Raw genomic sequence first — 9,632 nt, forward strand, 5'->3', positions numbered from 1 at the left:
TTAAAGGAAGACAGAGTCGGGTTGTGCAGTTTTAGGGTATTTACTCACTGCTGATGTTCCGGTCACTCCAGCTTCAAGTGACCTCCCGAGCCGTGCTGCGTCCACCAGGTCCTGGATCCAGCCAACCCCCAAGCGAGTCCGGAGCGTGACCCTGAGCTCTCCTTCTGTCCTTTCTCTGGCCGTCCCCACTATTGATCCACCCAGGTCCAGCTCCCTCGGGCCTTCTGTTGGGTGACCCTTGGCCTTGGGTTCCCTGACCCTCCGTGTGGTATGCCTTCGTGGTGGATGTGGTGGGTGGCCGTGGCAGACGCTGCCCACGGCCTCCGGTCTCTGGCTGGGGTGTGTTTTTGCCCCCACCAGCTTGGGTTCCGGTACCCTAATGCCGGCTCCTCACCCGTTGTTTGAATTTGGGGTCTTAGAGTCCTCTCTTCTGCTTCCCCCTCTGGGTCTCTCTTTCTTTCTCCTCTCTCTCTCTGGATCTGCTCTGCTCCTCTTCCTGTGACTCCTCTGCAAAGGCTGACAGACTGACCCTGTTCTCTGATGGTGCCCACCTTATATACACCCTCTATGTGTGAGCTCAGGTGACCAGCACCCAATGAGCTCCTATCTTTACCCAGGCTGCTCCCCCTATCTGCCCCTACACTACTTGGGATGTACCACCCCCCTCCCACTCCAGCCAGGAACAGACTCGGTCGTACCTGCACATTTCTAAGTGGGAGTACCGTCGGCCTGTTCCTCGGAAATGGGATGTGTGTAGTGCATGCAGCCTACCGAGCTCAGTTCCACACTCCATCCTTACCCGGGAGTGGAATATCACACCTCTGGGTTGAGGTGCAATACCCCTGTAGCAGCCGAATCCTCAGGGTTCTACATTCCCCCCTGGTAAATCACAGCACGTCCTCGGGCTGTAAGACATAAACAACACCAAAACATACATTTTTTTTTTTTTAAACATATAAAACATATTAAACAACATATCTTAGCAGATAAAACATACTCGTCGCCTCAGGCTCCTCCTCCGGTCACTGTGCAACGTGTGACCGGGTAAAGTGCGACAGTCTCTCTGGAAAACTGGTTTTCCCTATAAAACCGGTAGGGGGCGCTTTAGGACGCGCAACTATATACAGGGATATGGCCGCTCTCAGTCCTCGGCCAGGTATTGGGGAGGAATGACCGCTCTCAGTCCTCGGTCAGTGGGATTTAGGGGTTAAACGGGTAACAGTTCACACTTGCTGGTCCCAACGGGGACTATATAAGCAGCAGTAACAGTTTCAGTTTCAGTTTCAATTCACTGTGCCCCAACGGGCAACTATATACAGCTCCTGCTTCGCTGTACTTAATGACGGCGTCCTCCTGCTCTTTCTTTATTGTTACCTTTGGCTCTAGTTTCAGACCCGTCCGGGTCCTCTTGCTCTTCCTCCTCACACCGCAGCTCTTCCTCCGTCAGACGATGCACATGGAGGGCGTAGGGTCCTTTGGCACACTTGTGCCGGGTGAAGGTGACCTCGTCCCCGATGTAAAGGTCACGACCTCTGTGTCCCTCCGGTAGGTGGGACTCAACGTCTCTCCTGGTCACGAAGACGTCGCCTAGGGTGCGGTGGTCTCGGATGAAGCCCCACCCATGCTGCATATTAAACTTTATCACAGTCCCGGTGGTGCGGGGACTATGCGCTGCACGGGGGTCTCTCCTGGCCCGGCTCTTCTGCTCCGCGCTCCTTACTTGAGCTTGCTGTTCCCGGACCCGCCTCTCTCTCCGCTCCCTCTCAAAGTCCTCGAGCTGTTGGCGGCAGCACTCAGCACGCTCCGCTGCAGCTGCCCGAGTCTCTTGAGTGAACCCCATGAGATCTTCTCCGGTGGGGTCCCACTCGAACTGCGCTTCTGCTAGCGGGGGCGAGATCCTCTTTACGGGCTTTGGAGCCGGGATCAGGGGTTCATCCAGGGGTCTCTCTCTCCGGAGTCGGGGATGGTGGAACTCCGGTGGCCATATAAATGGCTGCCCATCCGGGCACGTATGCTGGGCGTACAGGTCCTCTCCCAGATGCGGCACTTTAGGTCTTATGGGCGCGGTGGTGTTAGCGCCCGGGTTGCCCGGGCCTTGCGGCCAGGCCTGGGGTATCTGGAAAGTGAAGGGCACCGTAAGGACGGCGGCGCCCTGGGCTACCTGGCCCTGCGACCAGGCCGGGGGCTCCGCGGAGGTAGGGGGCGCTGTTGGCATTGCGGCGCCCGGGGGTACTAGGCCTTGCGACCAGGCTGGTGGTACTTCCTGCTTGGTCACGCTCGGGGTCGAGGCGTGTGACGTCACAGGGGTCGCGGCTCCCGTTTGAGGCCTAGTCTGCGGCGGTGACGTTGCAGCGACGGGCACGGCAGGATAGACTTCGGGCTCTGCGACGGGGAGCTGGGGCAGGTTCGCGGTTTCCCGGTTTGGGGTATAGACGTCCCCTTTACCTGCCTCCACTCGTTCGGCTCCCTTCTCGGCGCCGTCTCCGGCCTTCAGTCCTCCCGCGCCATCCTCAGAGGCGGTCGGTCTCCTCGTCTTGGGTGGCGTGCTCCGCTGACAGGTCTCGGTCTGCTGGGCCATCTCACGGCTCCACTCCGCCAACGTCTCTCGCTGCACCCGGGCCATCCTCCTTGCGAGGCCCTCCAGAGCGGTCTGTGCACACTCCCGGTCTCGGGGGAGCTGTGCTAGGACCTCCACTAGTCCTAGTGGGGTCGTTGCTTCCAGCAGGCTCCTGACCAACGGGTCGGTGCTGCTCTGCTCTCCTTCTGCTGTTTCCAGCAGGCTCCTGGCCAGCGGGCCGGTGCTGCTCTGCTCTCTCTCTTCTGTTTCTAGCAGGCTCCTGGCCAACGGGCCGGTGCTGCTCTGCTTTCTCGCCATCTCCGGGTAAGCTCCTCCGATATTCTTCTCCAGGCTTCTTGCCTCCGGGTGCGCTCGCTCCAGACTGCTCCAGGCGGCACCCATCTTTGTTCTCTCCTTCTCAGTCCTCCCACCTCGAGGGCGGTCCCGGGGCCACTTGGTGACTGTCAGCTCCAGGGGCAGTTCTTTCACGCTGACAGACACCTCTAGCATCACAGTCTCTGTTGGTGGGGGCGGTTTCCACTTTTGGCGCCATTTTCGGTCCTGGCCCACGATGGGAGGTGGCCTCTCGCCACCCTCTGGCACGCCCATAATGGCGTCCGCTCTGACAAGGCGGGAAACCTTTGGAAATGGCGGGAATCGCTTCCCAGTGGCGGGAAACTCTGCAGATGGCGGGAAAAAGCTGTTAATGGCGGACAACCGGCTGGAATCGACTGGTGATGGAGTCCGATGGCGGGGACCCTCCGGAACCGGCAGGAGACTTCTTTTTGAGGTAAACTCGCACTTTTCTTCAGGCACGCAGTACCCGGGTGTTGCGGGCACGTAATCCTGCCGACTACGCCAAAGTTGACGCGCCCCCTGGGCCATATTCTTTAGGGGGAATATCCGGAGCCGGGTCAGATGGGAGTTGTAGTCTTCCGAGTGGCTGTGACCCGGTCCGTGCCCAGGGTGTCAAACTCAGTTGTATGTGGCAGTCCTACAGATGTTATAAGTTCTTTATTGTCGACTACGCCACCCGTTGTGTTGCGGTCACTATGGCCGCCGCTGCAGCAGGGTCCGCTGAGGCTGATGGTGTAGGTGCAGCTTGTGATGGTATAACCCCCAACGGATGGGGTATAGCCTCAGGGGGTCAGGTGCAGAGGATGGGGGTTGTGGTGGTACAGCATAGGTGTTAAAGGAAGACAGAGTCGGGTTGTGCAGTTTTAGGGTATTTACTCACTGCTGATGTTCCGGTCACTCCAGCTTCAAGTGACCTCCCGAGCCGTGCTGCGTCCACCAGGTCCTGGATCCAGCCAACCCCCAAGCGAGTCCGGAGCGTGACCCTGAGCTCTCCTTCTGTCCTTTCTCTGGCCGTCCCCACTATTGATCCACCCAGGTCCAGCTCCCTCGGGCCTTCTGTTGGGTGACCCTTGGCCTTGGGTTCCCTGACCCTCCGTGTGGTATGCCTTCGTGGTGGATGTGGTGGGTGGCCATGGCAGACGCTGCCCACGGCCTCCGGTCTCTGGCTGGGGTGTGTTTTTGCCCCCACCAGCTTGGGTTCCGGTACCCTAATGCCGGCTCCTCACCCGTTGTTTGAATTTGGGGTCTTAGAGTCCTCTCTTCTGCTTCCCCCTCTGGGTCTCTCTTTCTTTCTCCTCTCTCTCTCTGGATCTGCTCTGCTCCTCTTCCTGTGACTCCTCTGCAAAGGCTGACAGACTGACCCTGTTCTCTGATGGTGCCCACCTTATATACACCCTCTATGTGTGAGCTCAGGTGACCAGCACCCAATGAGCTCCTATCTTTACCCAGGCTGCTCCCCCTATCTGCCCCTACACTACTTGGGATGTACCACCCCCCTCCCACTCCAGCCAGGAACAGACTCGGTCGTACCTGCACATTTCTAAGTGGGAGTACCGTCGGCCTGTTCCTCGGAAATGGGATGTGTGTAGTGCATGCAGCCTACCGAGCTCAGTTCCACACTCCATCCTTACCCGGGAGTGGAATATCACACCTCTGGGTTGAGGTGCAATACCCCTGTAGCAGCCGAATCCTCAGGGTGCTACACTTCCGGTACCACATGCCAAGCCAGAGAGGCAACGGGAGATTAGGGAGATAAATAAGTGGCTCAAGAACTGGTGTAGGAAGGAGGGATTTGGATTCCTGGAGAACTGGGCCGACTTCTCAGTTGGCTACAGACTCTACGCTAGGGACCGGCTGCACCTTAATGGGGAGGGTGCAGCTGTGCTGGGAGAGAAAATGGCTAGAAGGTTGGAGGAGTGTTTAAACTAGGGATTGGGGGGGAGGGTATTCATTTTATAGGTGGGGAAGATAGTGCAGATAGTGACCTGGGCACAAATAAAGAAATTGGGGGTGAGGTTAGAACAGTCAATAAAGTAAGAAGGAATAGAGGTACAGAGAGATACATAAAATGCATGTACACTTATGCCAGAAGCCTCACCAACAAAATGGAGGAATCAGAATTAATTTTGTTGGAAAATAATTATGACATGGTAGGGATATCTGAGACGTGGCTGGACGAGAGCCATGACTGGGCAGTTAATTTACAGGGCTTTGGCCTGTTCAGAAATGACTGTACAAACAAGCGAGGGGGGGGGGGTGTTTATATGTAAAATCATCCTTAAAACCTGTCTTGCGGGAGGATATATGTGAATCTAATGAAAATGTAGAGTCCCTGTGGGTGGAGATAAGGGGAGGGGGAAAAAATAATAAATTACTGATAGTCTCCAAAACTAATGGAAGTAGCGGAGAATATCCTCGTTGTAACGGGTCTGGGAGGCGGAACCTCTGGGCTACTATACAAGGGAGCGGTCCTTGTAAGGGAGCGGGTGGCGACCAGGCAGGCAGTCACAGCAGGTGACCGGGACAGTCTCTGGGTGTACGGGCAGGAGGTCACGGCAAGTGATCAGGGCAGTCTCTGGAAGAACGGGCTGGAGGTCACGGCAAGTGACCGGGGCAGTCTCTAGGTAAAGGGTAGGTACGACCTGTGATGGCTGAACCTCCAGGTAGGCTAGCAAGGCAGATGGAGGATGTGTGCTCGCAGGTGAGCAAGCGAGAGTCTCTGGAATAGCAGGTGGTCACAGCACGTGACGGCGGAGCCTCCAGGTAGGCAAGCAGGCAGGTAGCAGAGAAGCGCTCCCAGGTGAGCGGGCAAGAGTCTGGAATAGCTGGTGGTCACAGCACGTGACAGCGGAGCCTCCGGGCAGGCAAGCAGGCAGGCAGCGGAGAAGCGCTCCCAGGTGAGCGGGCAAGAGTCTGGAATAGCTGGTGGTCACAGCACGTGACAGCGGAGCCTCCGGGCAGGCAAGCAGGCAGGTAGCGGAGAAGCGCTCCCAGGTGAGCGGGCAAGCTGGTCCATAGACAGACTGACCGGAGTTGTAAGGCAGACCATCGGACCTCAGGCAAGCAGGCAGGTAGCTGATGTGCGCTCCCAGGTGAGCGGGCAAGTTGGTCCTTAGACAGACTGACCGGAGTTGTAAGGCAGACCGTCGGACCTCAGGCAGGCAGGCAGGTAACAGGAAATCAGGCAGGATTAGGACAGCAAGCTGGCAGGAATCTGGCAGGTAACTGGCAGGTAACTGGCAACGGGACCTGAGGGCTGAAGCAGAGTAGAACGGTGCAACAACATTGCTCGGGCACCTCCATTTTGGAGGAGGTGCCTTATATATGGTAAAGTCCTCCGGCCATTGGCCGGGGACTCCTTAGGACGGCGCGCGCGGCCCCTTTAAGAGGGAGGAAGGGCGCGCGCGCGCGCCCTAAGCACAGTGGCCGGGAAGGAGCGCGCGCTGCCAGCAGAGCGGGAGAGGGACGCCGGGCACGGAGCAGAGCGGTGAGGGGAACAGCGTCCCTGCCTAGCAGAGGGCAGGGACGCCGGCACTACAGTACCCCCCCCTTTAGGCCCCCCCTTTTTTAGGCCAGATAGAAATTTAGCTAGGATGAGAGGGGCATGGATGTTCTCCCGGGGCTCCCACGTTCTCTCCTCAGGACCAAACCCCTTCCAATCTACCAGAAAAAAGGTCTTTCCTCTTACCCTTTTGGTGGCAAGAATGTTCTCTACCTCAAACTCGTCCTCAGCAGAAACCGGAGCAGGAGGCGTACCTGTAGACTTGGAAAAAGAGTTAAGCACCACGGGTTTGAGGAGAGATACATGGAAGGAGTTAGGGATCCGTAAGTTGGCCGGGAGTTTCAATTTATAGGCCACCGGGTTGATCTGACTGATGACCTCCAGAGGACCGATGAACCGAGGCCCTAACTTGTAAGAAGGTATCTTGAGTCGAACATATTTAGATGAGAGCCAGACTTTATCTCCTGGACGAAATTGTGGAGGATCCAGGCGTTTTTTGTCAGCGTGTCTTTTCATACGCTCGGATGACAGAAGGAGTGCGGACCGGGTACTCTCCCATATGGAGGAAAATTTGCTAACGAGAGATTCCGCAGCCGGGTTGTCCACAGAGGTGGAGACAGGAAAAGGAATCCGAGGATGCTGACCAAAGACTACAAAAAACGGGGATTTGGAGGAGGATTCGCTCTCGTGATTATTATAAGAGAACTCGGCCCATGGTAGGAGATCCACCCAGTCAGAATGGTGGGCATTAACGAAGTGCCGGAGGTAACTGGTCAGGTTCTGATTGATCCGCTCCACTTGACCATTGGACTGTGGGTGGTAAGCGGAAGAGAAGTCCAGGGTGACGTCTAGTAGTTTACAAGTGGCTCTCCAGAAACGTGAGGTGAACTGTACCCCACGATCTGACACGATGTGGAGGGGCAGGCCATGAAAACGGAAGATGTGGCGGATAAAGTCTTTAGCCAGCTCGGGTGCAGACGGAAGGCCTGGCAGGGGAATAAAGTGAGCCATCTTGGAAAAGCGGTCAGCGACCACCCAAATGACCGTACAACCGGCAGAGACGGGGAGATCAGTTATAAAGTCCATTGCTATATGCTGCCAGGGGGCAGCAGGTACAGGAAGCGGAAGGAGGCGTCCGGCTGGCAGATGTCTCGGGACTTTGTTGCGGGCGCAGGACACACAGGCAGAAACAAAGTCTATTATGTCCTTGTGCAGGGTAGGCCACCAATAGTGCCGGGCAATAAGCTGGAGGGTCTTTTTCTGACCGGCGTGGCCAGCTAGTTTAGACGAATGGCCCCAGTGTAGGATCTTCTCCCAATCAGGTACTGAAACAAACGTCTTACCGGGAGGGAGACGATTTAGACTCACGGGAGCCACCTGCATTACTCTGGCGGGATCGATGATATGTTTAGGTTCTTCCTCGAGATCGGACACCAGAAAGGATCGGGACAAGGCGTCTGCTTTGACGTTTTTGTCAGCCGGGCGAAAATGAAGAACAAAATCAAAGCGAGCAAAAAACAAGGACCACCGGGCTTGGCGCGGGTTAAGTCTCTGGGCATGCTGGAGGTAAGCCAAGTTCTTGTGGTCAGTGTAAATTATTACCGGATGAAGAGCCTCCTCGAGTAGGTAACGCCACTCCTCCAACGCCAGCTTGATGGCCAATAACTCTCGGTCTCCTATGGAATAGTTGCGCTCAGAAGAGGAGAAGAGTTTGGAGAAGAAGCCACAAGTTACCATTCTCCCGGAAGATGATTTTTGAGTAAGTACCGCTCCGGCTCCAGAGAAGGAGGCGTCAACTTCCAGGAAGAACTGCTTGTTGCCGTCCGGGCGATGCAGCACCGGGGCGGAAGAGAAGGCCTGTTTTAGGGAAAGAAAGGCCTCCTCTGCTTCGGGCGGCCACTCTTTGGGATTAGTACCCTTACGGGTGAGCGCGGAAATTGGGGCAGTCCGGGAAGAGAAGTGCGGGATGAAGAGGCGGTAATAGTTGGCGAAGCCCAGGAACCGTTGAATAGCCTTCAACCCCTCTGGTCGGGGCCATTTCTCGATGGCAGACAGTTTCTCAGGATCCATTTGTAGGCCGGTCTGAGAGATAATGTAGCCCAGAAACGGAAGCGAGGTCTGCTCAAAGAGGCACTTCTCATATTTAGCGTAGAGATGGTTCTGCCTGAGCCTGAGCAGGACCTGACGAACATCCCTCCGGTGAGTCTGGAGATCCGGAGAGAAGACCAAGATGTCGTCCAGGTACACCACTACGCAGGAGTAGAGAAGGTCCCGGAAGATGTCATTGACCAACTCTTGAAAGACGGCAGGAGCGTTACAGAGGCCAAAGGGCATTACCAGATATTCATAGTGGCCGTCCCGGGTGTTGAATGCCGTCTTCCATTCATCCCCCTGACGGATACGAACCAGGTTGTACGCCCCACGGAGGTCCAGTTTGGTGAAGATTCTAGCCCCCCTCAGACGATCAAATAACTCCGGAATGAGCGGAAGGGGGTACTTATTCTTCACCGTGATCTGGTTAAGGCCTCTATAGTCTATACAGGGACGGAGAGAGCCGTCCTTCTTTTTGACGAAAAAGAAGCCTGCTCCCGCCGGGGAGGTAGATTTCCGGATGAATCCCCTGGCCAGATTCTCCTCAATATATTCGGACATCGACCGGGTCTCAGCAGCGGATAATGGATAAATACGCCCATGGGGAGGAGAAGTACCAGGTAACAGGTCGATAGGGCAGTCGTATGGTCTATGAGGGGGTAGTGTCTCTGCCTCCTTTTTATTAAAGACATCAGCATAAGACCAATAAGGAATCGGAAGTCCAGGTAGATTAGCTGGGGTAGGAGAAGGACGGACGGGATGAACGGGAACCAGACAGGTCTTATGGCAGCCCTGTCCCCAGCGAAGGACTTCTCCGGTCTGCCAGTCAAGAACGGGTGCATGTTTCTGGAGCCAAGGTAGGCCTAGCAAGAGGGCGTGAGAGAGTCCAGGCAGAACATGGAAGGAGATACTTTCAGAATGCAGCATTCCCACCTGCAGAGTAATGGATTCGGTGATGAGTTGGATGGGGCGTGGTAAGAGCCCCCCATCCACGGCAGCAACAGACAAGGGTACAGCCAGAGGTTTGGTGGGGATGCGGTATTTCTCTACCAGGGACTGTGAAATAAGATTCCCGGCTGCTCCAGAGTCCAGTTGGGCTAGTTCGAAATAACGGTTCTCCCCGTA

This window comes from Phyllobates terribilis, unplaced genomic scaffold (genome assembly GCF_046119375.1).
Source record: "Phyllobates terribilis strain yellow unplaced genomic scaffold, ASM4611937v1 Scaffold_9__5_contigs__length_417890890, whole genome shotgun sequence".
Classification (NCBI taxonomy): domain Eukaryota; kingdom Metazoa; phylum Chordata; class Amphibia; order Anura; family Dendrobatidae; genus Phyllobates; species Phyllobates terribilis.